The sequence below is a fragment of the Leopardus geoffroyi genome, chromosome C1 (genome assembly GCF_018350155.1).
Source record: "Leopardus geoffroyi isolate Oge1 chromosome C1, O.geoffroyi_Oge1_pat1.0, whole genome shotgun sequence".
Lineage (NCBI taxonomy): Eukaryota > Metazoa > Chordata > Mammalia > Carnivora > Felidae > Leopardus > Leopardus geoffroyi.
The window spans coordinates 773885-795723 of NC_059328.1; the positions used below are offsets into that span (position 1 = coordinate 773885).

A 21839-nucleotide genomic window follows, 5' to 3' on the forward strand; every position below is an offset into this window, starting at 1 on the left:
TCTCAAATACCCATCCCCCCCCAATAAGTGACATCTTTAAAATACGTCAGCATGTGTACACAGGTAACCCGCATTCAAGTTCTGCACTCACACCCGTTCAAGTCCTCTCTTGTCTTCAATAATGCTGCTTAAGTGCTCTTCATATAGTCTTACAACTGACTTAAACACACTTTTCTCTTTATAAAAAGAAAAGGTTCAGACCTAATAGCCATAAAAAAAAAAAAAAAAAAAGAAAAGAAAAGAAAATGGCATTGGTCTACATGCCTAAGAACTCAAAAAATTATCTTTAAAGTTAGTCTCTATAAAAGAATAAGTTATTTGCAAAAAAGCATCTCATAAGGACTCATGGCCCTTGTCATGAACCTTCACTCCTTTGTCTTTTCTATTCATTATTTGATACTCAGGACTCAAGTTACTGAGTTTTGTAATAGCACTAAAAACAGAACTTCACTATAAAGCAACCACACAGTTTATTACAGGCATGAGTTGTGGCCGGGGCCCCACAGGCATCTTGATCCTCCCAGGGATCTCTAAGGTAGGATAAGGTCAAAGGAAGGGGCAGGAGCAGCAGCACAGGTGCGTGGACCTGGAACTTTCTTATTGTCCCCGCTTCCTCCCCTGGTGAATCTCGGCCGTCTCACTCACAGGACTAATGAGCCGGAAAGACGAGGGGGTGGCAGTGAGAGGAACCTGTTTGTCTAATCACAGTTATTCATCATGTAGCTGGTTCCTCCTTTCTGCCTCTTCTTCCAGATGACCCAATTACCCTCAAAACTTTCTCCCCCAAGAATGTCCCCGATTTTGTAACAGGTCACTACGTATAAAGCCTCAGAGCTACTTATATTCAGTTCATCAGGGAGTATCTAAGTTAACCTGCACCCACTTGTCATGCTGCTTTGCTGGGAGTCTTGGATTTAAAAATCTTTTGTTTTGTTTGAAATCCAATCCCACTCCCTCCCAATCAAAGCCATCTTCTTCTTTTCTTTCTAAGGTAGGCTCCACGCCCAACGTGGGGCTCAAACTACCGACCCCAAGACCAACAGTAGCATGCACCACCGGCTGACCCAGCCAGGCGCCCCTCAAAGCCATCTTTCTTTTTTTTTTTTTTTTCCACGTTAAAAAATTGTATTTATTTATTTTGAGAGAAAGAGAGAGAGAGGAAGGGAGGGAGGGAGGGAAGGGCAGAAAGAGGGAGCGAGAATCCCAAGCAGGCTCTGCACTGTCATCGCGAAGCCTGACACAGGGCTTGAACCCACAAACTGTGAGATCATGACCTGAGCCAAAATCAAGAGCCAGACGCTCAACTGACTGAACCACCCACGCACCCCTCAAAACCATCTTTCTTGATGTCACTCTGTCTCATCCAAACCTTCAAATTCTGAGCTTGGCAGGCATTTTATGCAGACTCCAGCACAGGAGAACTGCTGAAATGACACTAAAGTGTTGTTTGCTAAAAGGTAACTGGTTCAACCCATTGCTCGGTTAGCAAACAAATTAAATTTTATACTAAGTCAAACTGCTGTTTAACCTCACAAGAGTTGCTGAAAGCCGGTCGATCACGTGTCCTGGGTCACAGCTAACTTGCTCAACTGGACAGAGTAGCATACTGATTAGGACAAATTTTAAAGCCGTGAGAGCAGCTGAAGTGAAAGGCCAACCAAACGGCCGGCACAGATGAGGAGACGGGCCTGAGGCAGTACCGATGGAGGAGAACCCCTGGCTCCCAGGGTGTCAGCCTTCTGTGACCGCCTCTCTCCCTTGTACCAATGTCCTCCACCACTGTGGCTTCTCAGCACACGGCCCAGGGACGGCAGCAAGGGAGGCGCTGAGGAGCCTGGCGGGGGGCCTGGCAGAGCCCCGCCTCAGCCGCACCCACGGCCTGGGTCAGGGTCTGCACTGATCACGACCCTGGGGGATTCGCATGCACCCAAATAAACAGAAGCTTAGAGTCTCCCTATTTAAAAATACAACTCTCCGCTGGGCCCACCTGACCTTCCAACAGGCCTAAGCCCTCCCGCTGCCCCTCCATGGCAAAGCTTCTTGCCACCCCATCTCCATGGCTGGCGTCTCCCTCCTCACCTCCCATGTTCCAACTCACCCCAATCAGCTCTACCTCACAGGTTCACCACCTAGTACCTGCGGTCCTTCAGCCAAAGAGACCCTTCAACACACTCTCTCAGAGCAGTTACCCACCCACCCTGCTTACTGAAGAGCTGCCCCTGTGCATGCCTCTTTCAGACCGCTGATGGCTGGCACTCCTACTCCCATCGCCAATCCCGTGCACAGGCGACAGCATCTATCTCTGACTTCCAGACTGGACTCCTGGAGAACACACTGATGAGCCAGCACTCGCTCGTCTTACGGCCATTCGGAACCTCAGATGTTCCAAGCAGAGCTCCTGATCCCCACTGGACAGCCAGCAAACCTGCCCCGCCCATGCGGCCACATCCCAGGGGCCCACATCACCACCCTGAAGTCTACAAAGCAAACACTCGGGAGGCAGCCTAACTCTCTCCCTTGCTCCTTCGCCCAGACCACCAGCACCAGCACTCTGGCTGGTTCCACCTCCAGAGCAGATTGAAATCTACCCCTCTCTTCCCACCTCCTCACTCCACCCTTAACCAAGGCACATCATCTTTCATTAAATCCCTCCTTTAGCGGCGCCTGGGTGGCTCAGTCGGTGAAGCGGCTGACTTTGGCTCAGGTCATGATCTCGCAGTCCGTGAGTTCGAGCCCCGCATTGGCCTCTGTGCTGACAGCTCAGAGCCTGCAGCCTGCTTCAGATTCTGTGTCTCCCTCTCTCTGCCCCTCCCCCATTCGCACTCTGTCTCTCTCTGCCTTTCAAATATGAATAAATGCTAAAAAAAAAAAAAAAAAAACTTAAAAAAAAGTGCCTCCTTTAAATGATCTTTGCCTCTATTTTTTCCCCCAACAATCCATTCTTCATTCAGCAATCTGAACAATCTTAAAATTCACATCTTGTCACTTCCTGCTTAAACTCTTTCAATGGCTTCCCGCTGCACCAAGGAAAAATCCAAACTCTCTTCCATGGTGTGGTAACCACAATCTGCACTGTCCACACCAGGGCACTTCTGAAAGTCAAAGGCACTGACCAGACAGAACCACGGCTCGCCAAGCGCACACTGAAAACCGTTCTGGGCAAACTGGTGACCGAGGACATTTTCCCTCCAACATGCACGTCTACCACTCTGCTCCCTGGGCACTCCCCTTTGGCCAGGCGTCCTCCCCACCTCAAGAACTCTGCAATCACTTCTTTCTACCCTCACCTACTTGGCTCCCTCTCACCCTTGAGGTGTCATCCACTCAGGAAGGTCTTCCCCAACTGCCCTAAACCACGCCCCTCTCCATCTAGTATCCGACAACACTCACCATAACGGTAGAAATTTGTTGTCTCCGCCATCAGAAAATCAGAAACTACTGCCCGGTACTTATTAACAAGCACAGTGTCTTTGCTCACAGTATTTGGCAAATATTTGCTAAATTAACTGAAACAAATTAATGTTCATTGTTAGAATTCTTTCCACAGAAATCTTAATATTAACTGGACAACATCCTAAAGCAGGCAATTCTAAATGCCACTCTATCGAAAGATCTGTGGGTTTTAAAAAAATGCACCGATTCTTTGCAAGTCCTTCCATCAAGATCCAGAGTCTATTTCCCTATACTTACAGTGTGGACTGGACCTTGTAACTTGCCTTTAACCAACAAAATGCAGCTAAGGTGACGTTGTGTGACTTCTAAGCACGGCCTCAAGAAGCCTAGCAACTTCTGCTCCTGCCCTCTTGAAACTCAGCCACAGGACGGCTGGGCTGGTCTGCTGGAGAGGGCATGCGGAGAGCAGAGGCACCCTGGCCAGAAGTCCACGCCGGTGAGGCCCAGGAAGTGCAGACCCCAGCCCACCTGCCAGATGACTGCCAGTGCAACCGTGGGCACGGCCGACACCATGCAGAGCAGAGGCGAGCTCTCCCGGCAGAGCCCTGCCCTAGCACAAAGGTGAACGCGTGGTCATTGTTTTACATCCTTACATTGGAGGGCAGTTTGTGGTTGTGCGGCGGTAAGTAACTAACGTACGCCATGATGGATTTTTCGTCACTGCAGAAGGCATATCAGTTTAAGTCAGAGCTCTCAACACTGGCACTGCTGACATCTTGAGCTGCCCAACCCTCTGATGTGGAGTAGCAATCCTATAGCACACCCCAAGCTGTGACAACTACAAACATCTCCAGACAAAAAGCAAGAGCAGAATGTTGTCTGCACCTCGAGGGGAACTGGCTCTTCCACAAGGGAAGGAAGGATTCATTACTTTGGGGGCACTCCTTGTGCAGTCTTCTGTTAACTTCAGATCTGGGTTGATACCTACGTATTCTTTTCCTCCTCGATCGCCAAAGGACAGTTAGTGAAACAGACACTGTGGTGGCCTCTACCCAATCCTGCAAAGATTACCCACAAGGAGTTTGCTCCTCTGTTCCCACAGGAGAAACAAGACAGATGCAAAACCAAAGTACCTCAAGGGCCCTTTCAGTTCAGTGCCTGACTCCCAACAGAGACTCAAATCCTAGCTTCTGGGTGAGCTCCAAAGACCACAGGAAGACATACATAGCTAAAACTGGCCAAAACCAAGATCCCAGATACTTTAAGTACAGCAAGTTTAGGGACTGTGTATATTTTTTAAAAAGGGGGGGGGGTGTAAAATATTTAAAAGTAAATTTGACTGGGGGCACCTAGGTGGCTCACTTGGTTGAGCCTCCGACTTCAGCTCAGGTTGTGATCTTGCAGTTTGTGGGTTCGAGCCTCGCATCGGCTCTCTGCTGTCAGCATGGAGCCCTCTTCACATCCTCTGTCCCCTTCTCTCTCTGCCCCTTCCCCTCTCACGTTCTCTCTCAATCTCTCTCTCAAAAATAAACATTAAAAAAAAGTAAATTTGACTAGCAAAATTCCAGTTCTATATACAATATAAACTATTCTTTTTTTTAATGTTTATCTTAAGAGGGAGGGGGAGAGAGAGAGCACGCAAGAGTGCATGTGAGCTCGACAGTGGGGGAAGGGCAGAGAAAGAGACAATCTCAAGCAGGATCTGAGCTGTCAACGCAGAGACTGATGAGGGGCTCAATCCCATAAATTGCAATATGACAACCTGAGCCGAAATTAAAAGCTGAACGCTCAACTGACTGAGCCACCCAGGCATCCCTGAACTATTCTTTTAAACATACATTTATCGCATCTGACAAGCACCCCAAGATTCACACGATGTAGTTTCCCAACTAGACAGGCAAGGGTTGCTAAACAGAAGTACTGAAAGGACTTTAATTTCCCAAATTCTCACTCCGTATATGGAGACTTTTCCTCAAACCTCCCAAATTTCTACTAATGGCAGCCCAGACACTCAGTCTAGGACTGTGCTATCCAGTAGGAGTTGTTATTAGCCACATGTGGTTTTTTAAACTTAACTGTATTAAAACTAAATAAAACTAAAAGTTTCTTAGTCACCTGAGCCACATCTCAAGTGCTCGATAGCCACACATGGCTAGGAGCTACCACACTGAACAACGCAGATCATAAAACATTCCCATCACAGAAAAGGAATTCTATTGTACAAGGCTGATCTGAAAGATCAAAATTAAAAGCAAAGTAGAAAAAGCTTGTACTGGAGATGGAGAAACGTACCACTTCCAGGAGCAGAGCAGTCTCTCTTCCATCCAGAGCGCTCACTGCTGCAGACCAACGCATGTTCGGCCATTTAAAAACTAACATAGATGGGGCGCCTGGGTGGCTCGGTTGGTTAAGCGTCCGACTTCGACTCCGGTCACGATCTCGCGGTCCGTGAGTTCGAGCCCCACGTCGGGCTCTGTGCTGACAGCTCAGAGCCTGGAGCCTGTTTCCGATTCTGTGTCTCCCTCTCTCTCTGCCCCTCCCCTGTTCATGCTCTGTCTCTCTCTGTCTCAAAAATAAATAAACGTTAAAAAAAAAAAAAAAACTAACATAGAGTCAAGAGGTATATTTATTATATAAATGCCTACATGTTGCTAAGTTCTTTGTTTTTATTTTTAACTTTTATTCATTTTTGAGAGAGAGCGAGCGAGCGAGCAGGAGCAAGGGAGGGGCAGAGAGATAGGGAGACACAGAATCCGAAGCAGCTCCAGGCTCCGAGCTGGCAGCACAGAGCCCCACGCGGGGCTCCAACTCACAAACCGCGAGATCGTGATGCGAGCTGAAGTTGGCCGGCCGCTCAACTGACTGAGCCCCCCAGGAGCCCCAAGTTCTTTGAATCAGTACAGGAACAAGAGGAGTTCCTACAAAGCTGCTCTGCTGTTAAAAAAAAAAAAAAGAATCGTGGGGTGCCTGGGGGGCTCAGTCGGTTGAGCGTCCAACTTCAGCTCGAGTCACAATCTCGCGGTTTGTGAGTTAGAGCCCCGCGTCGGGCTCTGTGCTGCCGGCTCGAGCCTGGAGCTGCTTCGGATTCTGCGTCTCCCTCTCTCTCCGCTCCTCCCCCATTCATGCTCTGTCTCTCTGTCTCTCAAAAAGAAATACATGTTAAAAAAAAACCTTAAAAAAAGAATCGTTTACCCACTGACTTACAATTAATTAATTAATCTCAACAATTTTAGAAGCTTTCAATTTTATTACTGTTTTTAAGTTCGCCTTATCTAAATCTGGGAGCAAAATGTTTGGACTACAAGAGCTATTTTAAAGCCCTTCTTTCACAGCCTAAGGGAACTTCCTCAGAGTGCAGCCTGTTCCTCAGCAGCTCAGCCTCTTCCTGAATATGTCAAGTTTTAAGTGACAGGAAATGTGTGTTGGTCAGTTCCTTTATTTTAAGAAAATGTAAAGAGAGCATGATGGCCACTTATTGATTTAAAAAGCACGATTTCACAGCGTTCCCAATCAGCATCTGGCACCAAGACTCCCAGGCTGACTCCACCAATGCCTAGGAGATGCCCTCCCCACCCCCATCTCATCTCTCCGGGTCCACAGCAGCCACCCCAAACCCAAATCCCATCAGCAGGAGACCCCCAGTCTTGCCAATAACTCTCTTACCCATTCTTGAGAAAACCGCCCAGAACTTCAGGTCCTGGCTACATGGTCTCATAGGCCACTGTCCCCAAGCCTGACCGTGTGGCAGATTCGCTGGGGCACTGGTCTAAAATCCCCGAGTCCTGGGCTTACAGATGAACTGATGGACACTTCCAGGGAGTCAGATGCACAGAACCAGCCCTGCCCACATACACAGCCCAATGGAGGTGCCCTCTACTTCCAACCTGGGCCAGTTAGGGAAAAAAAAGAGGCAGGACTTTCACTATTCTGTCACTATATGAGATGAAATGCCATAAAGGTGGTTAAGTGTGGCCAATCAACGTGGCTAGGAAGAGGGGTGACCAGGAAAAGCCTATGTGAGGAGGTGACACTCAAACCGAGACCTAAAAGGGTTAGTGACTCAGCACTGAAAACGGCAAAAGGAATGGAGATGTGGGGCTGACAAGCGGATGGATGGGTCTGTAGGTCAGAAAGGCTGGAGAGATAAATTTGAAAGTCATCAAAACATCAGTAAACAGCCTTTAAAACAGACAACTGGGGTAGCCACCTGGGTGGCTCAGTAGGTTAAGCATCCAACTTCGGCTCAGCTCATGATCTCGCGGTTTGCGGGTTCAAGCCCCACGTCAGGCTCTGTGCTGATAGCTGACAGCCTGGAGCCTGCTTCGGATTCTGTCTCCCTCTCTCTGCCCCTCCCCCACTCGTGCTCTGTCTCTCTCTCTCTCTCTCAAAAATAAACATTAAAAAAGAAAAAAAAAAGACAATGGGGGCACCTGGGTGGCTCAGTCAGTTTAGCAGATGACTTCAATTCAGGTCATGATCTCAGTTTATGAGTTTGAGCCCCGCGTCGGGTTCTGCACTGACGTCACAGAGCCTGCCTGAGATAGCGCGCTCTCTCTCTCTCTCTCCTCTCTGCCTCTCCTCCATTTGCTCTCTCTCTCTCAAAATAAACAAACCTAAACAAAAAAACAACAACAAAAAAGACAACAGATGGGAACAGACATGATCACCGAAGGAGAGCCAAACGACAGAAAGAATCCTAGACTCAAGATTGAGAAATGCCAGACAACTGAGAACATGCTGGCCAGGTAAAAGAGGAAAGCTGGAAGGAAATCAAGAAGGACAAACAAAAGGTAAGAAGGAGCCAGGAACTGAGAGAGGAGAGTGTTTCAAAGAGGTGGTGTTGGTCAACCCAGTTCAATGCCAAGAGGCAGAATATACTAAAAACGGGGGGGGGGGGGGGGGGGGGGGGGGGCGGGGGGGAGTAAGACCATTTCGGAGTGCACTGTTACCTGAAGCAGAAGCAGAGAGGTGCTTGCCAACAAGGAAAATGGAAATGAGATGGACAGATTCTCAAATGTTTTTTTCATCCCTTGACTCCACATTGACTGAAAAGCCCACCTCTATTCTTGAACTTTGGTTCTGTGAGAGACATCAAGAATCCTTATAAAACATTTAACTTTCCATTTAAGTTCTCTTGTGTTGGTTTCTTCAACTTGCAACGGAGACTTCAGTTTACAAGTCTGGCCATGAAAGAAGGGTAAAGATGTGGCAAAGAAGGAGTTAGGAACCCTCAAGGAGAACAGGGTCAAGGATGAAGCTATAGGTAACTGCGGTGGGTTTTGGAACGGTATCCCCTAAAAATCACTATCCACCTGTAAGTGTGACTTTATTTGCAAAAGGGTCTTTGCAGATACCATTAGTTAACTTCAAGTGAGGTCATGCTGGGTTAGTGTGGGCGCTGATCCAATGACTGGAAACCTCGTTAAGAGCAGAGACGTATGCTGAGACGAAAAGGCCAAGCGAAGACAGAGGAGAACCAAATTGCCGGCAACCACCAGAAGCTAGAAGGAAGCATCAGAGGAAGCCGCCCAGCCAACACCTTGGTTTCAGACTTCCAGCCTCCACAACTGTGAGAGTAAATTTGTGGTTTCAGCCCCTCAGTTTGCGATCATTTGTCATAGCACCCACAGGAAAATAATGGAGTTAACATTTGAAAGCCAAGCAGAGAAGCCCTGAAAACCTTAATGAAGACGGCAAGCACAGAGACAAGAGAGCACGGGCAGTCTGGAGAAGCACATGAGGAAAGGGGAAAAGCCAAGGGGCCAAACATCCTAAGCAGCAGTGATACTGGACGCCAACGTGCCAGTTCTCGCACCTGCTAAGCAGAAGGGTGAACGTTTTGTTTGCACCATCTCATTTAAGCCTTCCAGGTACCCCAAGATGAGAACATGCAATAGAAGTAACTCACTCAAGGCCTCAAAGCTAAGCAGCAGCAGAACCAGGATGTCCAACACATGGGTAGAGCTAATCTGCAGTGGAAAGAAAGGACAATCTTTGCCATGTAGTTCATGTTTTCCAATATGAGTAACATTCAGAAATACACATAATATGCAACAAAGTAGAAAAACTAGAATGAAAATATCTATGCAGTGATCCCCAATCTGGGGGAAAAACATCTCTGCACTTCTACGTGTGAACAATACAAAACAAACGTATGAATTTAATATACATAGGGGTGTCTGGGTGGCTCAGCTGGTTAAGCAGCCGACTCTTGATTTCAGCTCAGGTCATGATCTCATGGTTCATGATATTGAGCCCCACGCGTCAGCCTGTTTGGGATTCTCTCTCTTGCTCTCTGCCCCTCCCCCACCCACATTCCCTCTCTCTCTCCCCCCACAGTGAATAAACTTCTAAAAAAATGAATATAAATAATACATAACAAATGAAATATAACAATCTTATTTCCTGATAGGGAAATCATATCCTCCCTCATTTTATAGTCCTAATTTTCTGTAATAAACATACTAAACATTTTATTTTCAAAATGTAAAAGTTAGGGGTGCCTGGGTGGCTCAATTGGTTAAGCGTCCACTCTTGATTTTGGCTCAGGTCATGATCTCAGGGTTGTGAGATGGAGCCCCTGCTTAAAGTTTTTTTTTTCTCTCTCTCTCTCTCTCTCTCTCCCCCCCCTCCCTCCCTCCCTCTCTCTCTCTCCCCCTCCCCGGCTTGCATTCACAAGGTCACTCACTCATTGTAAACATAAATAAAAATAACATAAAATAAAAAAAATAAAATAAAATGCAAAAATTAAAGATTAAAATGGATTTACTGAAAAGGGCATCTTTATAAAAACAACAGGAACGGGAAGAAAGATCTTCAGAGGATGAGGACAGGATACAGAATTGAAGCAGTGGAAACAGATCGCCTGCCTGAGGAGTGGCCAGAGAAGATACCAAGATTAACTAGGGGGTTAAGTTATATAAGACGTAGTCACGTTAGGGGCGCCCGGCTGGCTCAGTAAGAAGAGCATGCAACTCTCGGTCTCAGGGTCATGAGTTCAAGCCCCATGTTGGGCGTAGAGATTATTTAAATAAAAACAAAACTTAAAAAAAAACAGACTTGGTCATTTAGTCATGTCTGAAGGTCGAACAGAACCCTTGAAGAAGAAACTAAAGATAAAACTGTTGGTAAATATGTTTTCAAGCGGAAGGATCTTCCCTTTAATAATACATGAAGGAGCAGATGCCCACACAGAAGTCTTCTGAGATGAAAGGGGAAGGGAAACAGCTCATGTTGGAGGGTCCACAGTGTAAGAATTAAGAGCTCTGGAGGCAAATGACTCAGGTTCAAATATGGGTTCCACTGCCTGCGCCCCCCATCCATTAAGCCAGCTTTGAAATGCGGCTATTCACAGTACCCACCTCCGAGTTGATGTGAGTTCTTACCACGGTGCCTGGCACCGGAGGCACCCACAAACCTGAACAGCACCAGGATCATCACCAACAGGGCAAAATGGAAGGCCATCTACTGCCAAGGGAATGCCAAGTGGAGGTCCCAGAGGGTCAAGGTTTGAAGGAATTCATTTCAACACGGAAATCCTAAAGTACTTCTCCCAACATACTTCATGTAAACCGTGAGCTCATGACCTGAGCCGAAGCCGGCTGCTTAACCGACTGAGCCACCCAGGCTCCCCATCGACCTCCTTCCTTAAAATGAAATTCTAAAGGGGCACCTGGGTGGCTCAGTGGGTAGAGCATGTGACTTTTGATTTCAGGGTTGTAAGTTAGAGCCCCAGGTCGGGTGCAGAGATTACTTAGAAGACTTGACTTTGGCTCAGGTCATGATTTCACAGCTCAGAAGTTCGAGCCCCAAGTCAGGCTCTATGCTAACTGGGCAGAGCCTTCTTGGGATTCTCTCTCTCTCCGCCCCTCTGCTCTTGCTCTCTCTCTAAATAATTGAAACAAATTTTTTCATAATAATAAAATGAAATTCTAGGGCCCTGCTCTCTCTGCCTTCCTTCTCAGCACAGCCTTTCCCACCACCTGACAGGCGTCCCTCTCCCAGGGTGGAGTCGTGTCTCTCCTGGCCCCAACAGCAGCTGCTCCCAGGCACCGCTCAGCCCCCAGAATAAGCAGACCACTGCCGCTCCCCGCTCCAGCCCCCTTCCTCTCCACACCTGACAATGCCAGGCTACTCTATCCGAAATCGGGTGGAACGGAGCCCTCCCTCCTCACACGCCTCTCCACCCCTTTGCTTCAGAGCCTCCCACACCCCACTGTCACTCCTCGGCCCCGGGGAATCTTGGCATTGAATAGTCCCAGTCTGCTTCTCAGCCAGATTTGCTACTCTGTCCAACCCACCCCACCCCCACCCAAGACTGTCCTCCGTTCCAATGCTGTATTCTGATATTCTCCCAACTTCTGGTCACTCCTTCAGGAGCTTCTCTTCCTCTCAAGCTGCACCAGTGGGTTTTCAACCTTTACAGAAATCTCTGGGTTCTTCTCCCCAGGAAAAGGCACAATCCTACACCTCTAATGCTGCAAACAGCAGGGGAAAGGGGAGACACAGTGCCTGTCTCCAGTCCCGCAGTCACCCTGGGCCAGTGCCCTAGATGTGGCCCAGCTGGTTTAACCACTACACTGCTCTCCAAATCCCTGCTGTTCAGATGGCTTGGTCTCAGGCTCCCTCCACACTCTTAATTACTGAAAATCAGAGGGCTTTTGTCCCTGTGGGTTATATCTATATATACTTACTATGTTAGAAATTAAAACACAAAAGTTTTCAAAACGTTTAATAAGCCTATTACATGTTACCATAAAGAACATTTTTTCAAAAAATAACTAAGAAGTAATCTGATGAAAAGACAGCAGTATTTTACATTTTATTTAGCCTACCTGTTTTAATGTCCACCTCAAGAGGAGAGAGCTAAATTCTCACATCTGTTTCTTTTTTGTTTAATTTTTGTTTTATCTGAGAGAACAGGCACAAGTGGGGGAGGGGGAGGGAGAGAGGGGGAGAAAGAGAATATCCCAAGCAGGCTCCACACTGTCAGTACAGAGCCCCACGAAAACTCACGAACTGCAAGATTATGACCCGAGCTGAAGCTCAACCAACTGAGCCACCCAGGCACCCCTCTCACATCTGCTTCTGCAATCTGCTGCAGTAATGTCTTGCTTTGGTTGCAGTATATGAGGATAATTCAGTCTCACACAGACACATAGTTGGAAAAGGAAGGAGTATTTTAACAGACATTTCTTTTTTTTTTTTTTAATCTTTAACGTTTATTATTTATTACTGAGAGAGACAGAGCGCAAGCAGGGGAGGGTTAGAGAGAGAGGGAGACACAGAATCCGAAGCAGGCTCCAGGCTCCAAGCTGTCAGCACAGAGCCCGACAGGGGGCTCAAACTCAGTCCGCGAGATGGTGACCAGAGTTGAAGTCGGATGCCTGACCGACTGAGCCACTCAGGCGCCCCAACAGCCATTTCAAATAAACATGCAGTCTTCTCTGATACTACATCAAAACTTGACAAGTGGGTAAGCATCCTAAAGGGAAGTTCTGATGTGGAATCTGAAACTGTGTCAATTAATTTTTAATACCATTACATCTTAAATTCCGTGGGATTTGTGCTCTGAATGGATCTTTCACCATCTGTGAGTTTGTAGCATCACACACAGGCCATTGGGAAACTACCAGTTCACTGAATTAAGCAAATCTTCCAAATGTTGACACATTTCATTACATAATATTAAAAAGAAACATTCCTAAGTACCATCACCTACAAGAAAAGTCTTTAAATACTGGGAAGCTGTCAAGCTCATGATAGCAGAATCAAGTTTTCCAAAATTCGAATTTCCATCTGAAAGCTCAAATTTTATCACTGCCAACAATACTGTCAGTAATGTTCCTTGAAATATCTGGTTTGCTTCGTTAATTTTCAGAAAGTATCTGCCATACAAAAACCCCTGTCTAAACGGCCATCCCTTTCTGCCAGCTCTTCCTCCAATGCTGTGTGTGGCACAGTCCAGGAGAGGCTGCTGTAGTTGGGGTGCACTCGCGCTTTAGGCCTAGTTCCCATTTTGCCTCACAGATGGGAAGAAAACAGGTATCGGGGTTAAAGTATAATAATGTTTACTTTTATGCTTCATCAGATATTAAACTGGATTTCTCTAAACACAAGTTCATGATGATGAAGAATACTACGACTACAATAAATACTATAACTGGTTTCATACCACAGCCCTAATTTGTGTTGAAGAACGAGCAGTTTAACCTACCACTGCTCGTGTGCCATCAATGCAAACGTCAACACAGTGAAAGTCAAATAGCATCTTAATGACTGTATAAGTAGCTTTGATGGAATGGATCCTGAAAGGGGTTTCAGGGACCCACAGGAGTCACAGATCAGACTTTGAGGGGGCACCTGGGTGGCTCAGTCGGTAGAGCATGCAACTCTTGATCTTGGGGTTGTGAGTTCAAGCCCCATGTTGGATGTGGAGTTTACTTAAGAAAAATCTATTAAAATTAAAAATAAAAAAATCTGGGGCGCCTGGGTGGCTTTGTCAGTTAAGCATCGGACTTAGGCTCAGGTCATGATCTCACGGTTTGTGGGTTCGAGCCCCGCCTTGGGCTCTGTGCTGACAGTTCGGAGCCTACAGCCTGCTTCAGATTCTGTGTCTCCCTCTCTTTGCTCCTCCCTCCCCTCGCTCATGCGCTGTCTCTCAAAAATAAATAATAAATGTTAAAAAAATTTTAATAACAAATAAAAAATAAATCACAGATCACACTTTAAGAACTCCCCCCCCCCCCGCCCCCGCGGCTCCTAGTAATCTTTATTTCCAAAACTTCAATCACCATCTAAATACTGTTAACTCTGAAAGGCCCGCCTCCCAATTCAGACCACTCCTCCAGAGCTCCACATTCACATATTCAAAATCCAAATATTTCTCACGCGTCCTGTTTCAGAGACTTGGTAATACTGTAGTGTACCAAACTTCTAGTCTTCGTGGAGCTTAGAACTGGCAGGGAGATCAGCACAAGGACTAGGAAAGCAGAGCAGGTTAAAAATGGTTGAGATTAGTGGCTCTCTCTCTCTCTCTCCGGAAAATAAATAAACATTAAAAAAAAAGATTTTTTTAAATGGTAGAGATTCATGAGATGAGAGAACACCCTCTGAGGAGGGAGTCCACGAAGAAAGACCTGAATGAAGGAGTGAACAGTACAAGGAACTTCTGGGAGAAGAGCTTTACAGCAGAAAGCTTAAGGCTGAGCCACCCTTGCTGGAGGCCATGGGAATGCCTCAAGTGTCCTCAAACTCAACTCACACCCCACCCCCCCAGCTCCTGCTCCTTATTTCAGTAAATGCCAAAGAGCCATCCAGATGCCCAGGACAGAGACTCCTGAGGTCATTTTCTCTTGTTACCTTCCATTCAGTCGCCCCATCTTTCAGTCACCAGCTTTACCACCCCAGTCCAGACGCCTTCATCTCTACACCAAGCACCCCATTCGGGAGCTCTGACCATAGTCTTCCTTTCTCATCTGAACACGCTCCAAGCTCAAGTACCATGCCATGGTCCTGATTAGGTCAATCTGCCTTTTTTTTTTTTTTTTTTTTTTAATTTTTTAAATGTTTTTGTGGGGGGGGGGGGCGGGTGGGATACAAAGTGTGAGCAGGGGAGGGGCAGAAAGAGAGGCAGACACAGAATCTGAAGCAGGCTCCAGGCTCTGAGCTGTCAGCACAGAGCCCCACGCGGGGCTCAAACACACCAACCATGAGATCACGACCTCAAAGTTGGATGCTTAACCGACTGCACCACCCAGGCGCCCCTCAATCTGCTCTTTGAAACTCTTTAAAGGCTCCCTAGAGCCCTTGAGGTAAAAGTGCAACTCTTTCCTAAGACTGTGAGCTCTCAGTGTCCATTTCTTACCACCCTCCAGCCCTTTGGAACTTCCATCCCTGGATGAGCTGTTGTGCTCTCTTTCATTCTGATAAGGAATCGCTGAGCACCTACCACCACCACGCAATAGACGCTGTTCTGGGTGGAGACACAGGGAGTGAAGGAGGCCAATCGGTGGCTGCGTGAGACACACACCATCTCCCCCACCTTGGAACACTCCTTCCTTCCCCTCCACCCGCCAAATGCATGACAGACACACTCCAGATATAGGGTGCTTCAGGTCTCAACTTAAAACACTTTATTTCTGAGAAGCAGTCACTGAACCCTAGCTGACCCTGTAACCCACTGCCCGTGCATTTCTCCTTTGCATTTCTGCTTGTGAGGCTCTCTATCGAACAATAAACTCAGAGAGGCCCTGGGCCACGCCCACTCTATGGCAGTTTATAGCCTCAGCACCTACCAGACAAGGTACTGAATAAGCACTTGTTAAACCAATTTCCAGTTATAGTATTCATAAGAATATATGAAAAATATTTCATTATTACTGTCATTAATTGGCAAATCAAGGGACACCAAAGTTTTGTAAAATCAAAACAAGTCATCATTCAGGCTGTGGTGAAATCTTTAAAAAAAAATAATTCTGCCAGTTTTCAAAATGGATCAAAATTCAAATAGGATCCAAATTTCAAATAGGATCAAAATTCTACTATAAAGGTAAAGAAAGTCCTTCAAGAAAAGCAAACAATGTGAGAAGACTCAGGAGAAAGTGGGGTGGTAAATAAATGACAGGGATTTTTAAAGACAGCTGACACATTTGCTCCGTTCCCCAAATTAATGATATTCCTCGGGAACCATTTGGAAGAAAGAAAAAACAAATCTTTCAGTAAGCTGTCTTCTTACATTATCTAACATGATCACGGTTCAGGAAATTTTTACAAAGCAAGGCCACCAGCAGCAGAAATGGCTAATGGGCGTCCTGTGGGCAAGGCGCTGCTCGAAGAGCTTCACACATCTGTCAACTAACAGCCACCCTAGGAAGGAGGGCCATTATTAAATCATAACCTTTTATCAGTGGCAATATAGGTTCAACTGAATAATCTCTTTAAAATTACCCCAGATAACCCTGACTTGATCTTTTATTTACTTTTTTTTATTTCTTAAATTTACATCCAAGTTAGTTAATACATAGTGCAACAATGATTTCAGAAGTAGATTCTTTTTTTTTTTTTTTTAAGTAAGCTCTACCTCCAATGTGGGGCTCAAACTCACACCTCGAGATCAAGAGGGGTGAGCTCTACCAACTGAGCCAGCCAGATGCCCCCTGTCTTTTAAATCCATGCGTGTAGAAATGGTTTTCCCCAGGGGCACCTGGATGGCTCAGTTAGGCATCCAACTTCAGCTCAGGTCTCGATCTCAGAGTTCATGAGTTCGAGCCCCACATCGGGCTCTTTGCTGTCAACACAGAGCCCGCTTCGGATCCTCTGTCCCTCTCTCTGCCCCTCCCCCGCTGGTGTTTTCTCTCTAAATAAATAAATAAACAAACTTAAAAAAAAATGGTTTTGCCCAGAAATTCTAATTTTAAAAAATTTAAAATTTCAAAAAGTCAAATAAGCAGATACTTAAGTCTTAAAAAAAGAGAGAGAGAGAGAGAGAGAAAGAAAAAGAAAACAACACTGCTCTACAAAACGGGAAGCTTTTCTAGATCACTGGAGGCCAGCAGTAATTTCTTTCCATCGATTACTGTGGCACCTAATGCCAGGCAGGCACTGCCACAAGAACAGGAGGGCTAAAAGGTTTAAAAAGCTTTTAGCATTCCACTAAATCCTCTGACCAATCTGAAGGTCTATAGATTGTCTATATTTCCTAAATAAGAGTTCTGGAACAACACCCATAGCTTTAAAAAGAAATGGTATTCTTTTTTTTTTTTTTTTTTCCCAGAATAGTCAACATGATGCCGAGTTACTCAATGTATACACACCCCCCCACACACACTTAGACCGCCCTTCCTTCCAGTGTCACAAACGCGTCTGTCCGTTTGTGAAATGCGTATCTGACCTGTTTCAATCTAAGCTTCCTTTTACCCCTTCATGTTCACAAAACCAAACACTTAACTGGCCCATCTGCTTCATAATTTCTCTAACCACAGAGCAATGAATGCAAACCTGCGATCAGAATTTTTCCCAGCGTTAAAGGAGTTGAAGATTTTTTGTTCACTGCCTTACTGGACTCACACTAATAGGGGTTTCAAAATAATATAGCATGCCATATGGTCAAGCCCAGATAATAAAATTGAGGATATCTGTTACCAATCCACTAATGCTTTTCAAAGCCAAAGTCTGTAGACAGTAAGAATTTAATCCAATTTGGAAAGCAACATGAGCCAGAAAAACCAACACGGGCAGAGAGAAAAAAAACAACCCAATGAAGATAGATGCCAATACCACAGGTCTAAAATCAAATCAGTGTTACTCATTAAAGTATGTATTCGCTAAAAAGCCAACTGATGGTAGGTAAGTCTACAGATATCCTAAAGACCTTTCTCAAAGCTATTTGGAGAAATACAACTTTTTCAATCAAACCAATGGACAACAGAAATTTTTAGCAATGTAACAGAACAAAGCTTTAAAAAATAAAAGTTAACTCCTCATAAAATCAGTCCCTTTCTTTCTCAAGCTGTCACTAGAAGTCTACCAAGGTGATTCAAGCTTTGCAATCAAAGTCACTAAGCATGAAAAAATCTGAAGAGGTTTTAAGTTTTAGTCCTTAAAAAAAGACAACACATTATTCTGCAGGCTTTTAACACTCTTTTAAATCTGTTTAGAGATTAAAATTAAATTTGAGGAAACTTACTTCAACCCCCCCCCCAAAAAAAAACAGAAGTAACTCAAAATATCAAACCAAGAAATCTTTCCTAAGGTATCATGAATGTTCTTCAGTGGACATTAAATGATTGAGCACCTCTTTGGTGATCTAAATACAGCCCTGCTGTGAACTCCAGTACCTTACTGGAGGAGAGGCTTTTGTCTGATAGGTGTGTTCATCTAAGAAAGTGTCAGTTCTGAGTCAAAACTGCATGAACGATCTCCTCCATACACATTCGTTCCAGCAGATGAAATGTAGCCCTAACACTGGTTCCCCAGCAGAAAGAAATGGGAATAAGCCACAGGCACAGTCACAAAACTTAACTTTGCTTTCCCAAATTCTCACTAAGAAAACCTTGTAGCACTTGCAATGCCTGCGAGGCCGGGAGCACTAACCTCGGGACAGACTTGCAGTCGGGCCTCACAGCCTCCAAAGACTGGAGACCTCACCCCCAACCCCCCACCCCCCCCCCCACCCCCTACAGGGTCTGACGAGTTGGCCTCTAATGAACCACCCCAGTTGCTCTCCATTTCTGGCCAAGTCTAGTCGTTAGAGAGTTCAATCAAGCCAGAAGCTACCATCCAATTGTGCTGTGTGGAGGTTCTCAGACTGTTTCCATGTTGGTGGCACCAACTCTGTCCCCACCCACACACCCAATATTAGTAAGGAAGCAAAAAAGGAACTGCCTATTCACTTTCTTGTTGCAATATATACCTTCCGGAAGAATCTAGAATAGACTCTATCTACCTTAGCAGAATTCAGACTAAGACCTTACTTCTCTACCTCCAAAAAAGATTAAAGCTTCAAATTCAAAAGCAAAGAATTCACGTAAAAACCTTACTGCTAACACTCTAAAGACCTTACCCACTGTCTAGACTTAAAAGGAACTTCTTACAAAGCTAATACTACTTCCATTTACTTGGTAATCATAAAAATAATCTACACGTTTTCTTAGTTAATAATCAATCTCATAAGCAGCTGCTTAATCATCAAATATTGAGATCACTGTTATCAGATGGATTGTAAAACGAAAACACACACAAAAAACACCCCCCAACTAAAACCACAGTTTAAGAGGTCTACATCGTTGACACACAAATTCAGTCATGTATTCCGTAGCTGTCAATGTCCAGTAACTTCCCTTCCCAACATAAAAATTCATACATCGCTGTTTTTCTTCAGTAAATGAAATCTCACAATCCAAACTAAAAAGCTTCCACAAAGAGGAATTAAGTAGATACAGCCAGTACTACTTCCGTATGCTAACTATATAATTTAAAGGACTTAAGACACGCTTCAATACCTTCTGAACCTAACATAATTCGCAAAGAAAAATACGGGGGGTGAAGGGGGGGGGTGTCTTCAAAAGTCCAATGGCTCAGCCACCACCCGGGTGGAATCTTCAGCTCAACTCCTCCCCCACCCCCACCGCTGCCACCGAAAAGCTCGCAGGACGAAGGGCGACACGCAGCCCGGGGTCACTTCCTCCCTCCCTCCCACCCTGGCCCTTCTAAATAATGTAAATGGGGCCCAAAGCACAATCGGGGCGCAGGCGGCCGGGAGCGCGCGGCGGCTGACAATGGCAGCGGCGGCGACGCGCCATCTTGTAGCGGGGCCTGGCCCGAGCCATTCATTCGGCGCGGGGGCGCGGGGGCGCGCGGACCCCGGCCCGGCCCCGCCGCGGGGGCCGCCGCCGCCCGGCCTCCCGGGCCCCCCGCCCCGCCCCGCGGGCTCCGCGCCCGGCGAGGGGAAAACGACGACGGGCTCGCGACGGGGCTGCCTCCCACTTTTCGGTAAAAACGAAAATAGCCGAGGATCGCACCGTTCGGTCCTCCCGGCACAGCTCTTTGTTTCTGCCTTAAATCCACCCCGAATTGCCACCCGCGGGCAGCCGCTGGCCGGGCCTCAGCTTCCTCATTTCACTGTCCCCCTTTCTTCATCGTGTCACCAGCAAGCACTAACTTCAGAGTCCCCAGAAAAGGTGTATTTAAAAGAGCGTTTCTCCGAGGCAAGGGACGAGCACCTCGACCCCCTGCAGAACCCCGCCGCTCCCTTTGTTCTCGCGGCCCCGACCCGGCCGGCCTGCAGACCCCGGCCCAGCGCACCTCCTCCCCGGCCAGCCTCCGGCGCACAGCCCCCAGTGAGATCGGGCCGGATCGGACCGCGGACCCCGACCCAGGACCCCGGACTCCGGGTCCCAGACCGCGGACCGCGACTCAGGACCCAGGACGGCGGACCCCGACCCGGGACCCCAGACCGAGAAGCCAGGACCGCGGGCTTGGAACCAGGACCCCGCAGAACGCGGATCGCAGACCTGGCCTCAGGGCCCCAAGCCCCCGCCCCAAGACCCTAGCCTCCAGCCCCTCCGACCCTGGCCCCAGGGCCCGAAATCCGGACCCTGATCCCGGCCAGAGAGCCCAGACCCCGGCCGCACATCCCGAGCCCCGGACCTGGGACACCGGACCACCGCCCAGACCCCGGCCCCAGCCGAGGCCCGCAGGGTCCCCGCCCGCTCCCGGCCCGCGACCCCACCCGGGCGGGGCAGGAAGACGCGGCCCCGCGGCGGGGTGGGGGCGGGGAGGGTGGGGGCGGGGCGGCTCCTGGCAGGCGACTGTGGGGAGGGGCCGTGGCCCGGGTCGCGGGGCAGGGGCTGCCGCGCTCACCTCGTCCCGCCTGACGCGCCCGCGCCCCGCCGCCTCAGCCGCCTCAGCCGCCTCAGCCGCCTCAGCCGCCTCGGCCGCCGCTCTGGAGGTGGTCGCGCTCGGGCCGCTCCGCGGGCGCTGCGGGCAGGTGCGCCGGCGAGGCTCGGTCCGGTCCCGCGGCGGCTGTTCCACTCCCGCGCCCGCGCCCGCTCCCGCTCCCGCTCCCGCTCCGCCGCCGCCTCCGTCCGCCCCTCAGACGCCTCCAGCCATCGGGATGGGCGCGGCGGCCCCTGCCCGCAGCCTCGGGAAACCCCACGCCGCGTCACCGCGCACGTCGCGCGCGCACGCACGGCCCGGCCGCGGCCCCGGCGCGCGCACGCTCGCGCGCTTCCTCCCTGCGCCCACCCCGGGAGCGTGCGCGAGCGGCTTAAAGGGGCCGCGCTGGCCGTAGGAGAACGGGCTCCGGAAGGCCCCCCCCCCCCCCCCCAGCCCTGGTGGCCCGGGCACCAGCCTCGCTGGTGGCCCAGGGACTGCGCGGGGAGCCCTGAGCCGACCCGCTCGCTTCCCCGCCAAGTGGATGTGAGTGGAGGCCGCAGGACCAGAGGTGGGGACTGTCTCGACCCCACACCCGTGTCCCATACGCGCATCCCGCACACGTGCCGAGTACTCCCGCCTGGCATCCTGCACCCTGCATTCAGTACCCTGCACTTGCACTCTGCATTCGGCACCCCACATCTGCACTCTGCACGGGCACCCACATGTGCACACACCCAACCCAAGCCAGCCCTCAGGCCTGGGGGTGCAACCGAGCTGACCAAATCCCAGAGGGACCCCTGCTCGACCGGGTCCGCCTCCGCAGATGCCCAGCCTCTGCTCACCCAGGAGTGGACGCCCGCCACCCGGTGGACGGGGCCGGTCCCGGGGCTCATGGGAGCTTGGGCAGGTGTGAGCAGTGTGGCCTCGGGAGGTCAAGCCCAAGGCACTTCTCTTCGGAATGGCTGCCTGGGCAGGGACGTGTGACCACCGAAGAGTGTCGGGAGGGAAACGCGTGGCCCACCTCCGCAAAGGCCGCTGAGAAATGAAGCCCCTCAGGTGGGGTCAGGTAG

At 48.6% G+C, this 21839-nt stretch overlaps 1 protein-coding gene across 6 annotated transcripts in view; it reads right to left on the reverse strand.

Moving 5' to 3' along the window:
- GNB1 (G protein subunit beta 1) overlaps positions 1 to 21024 on the reverse strand; it is a 90443-nt gene extending 69419 nt beyond the window's left edge. Inside the window, exons 1-2 of one of the 6 annotated variants that reach the window (XM_045475300.1) lie at positions 20755 to 20954; positions 9302 to 9362 (exon numbers count right to left, since the gene is read on the reverse strand). The gene's annotated coding sequence lies outside the window, so the exon portion shown is untranslated. Of the gene's footprint in view, positions 1 to 5685; positions 5951 to 9301; positions 9363 to 20541; positions 20671 to 20754 lie in introns of those variants that run through there. The other 5 variants (XM_045475301.1, XM_045475302.1, XM_045475297.1 and 2 more) reach the window with 5 other exon arrangements.
- Between the last annotated feature and the right edge of the window lie 815 nt (positions 21025 to 21839).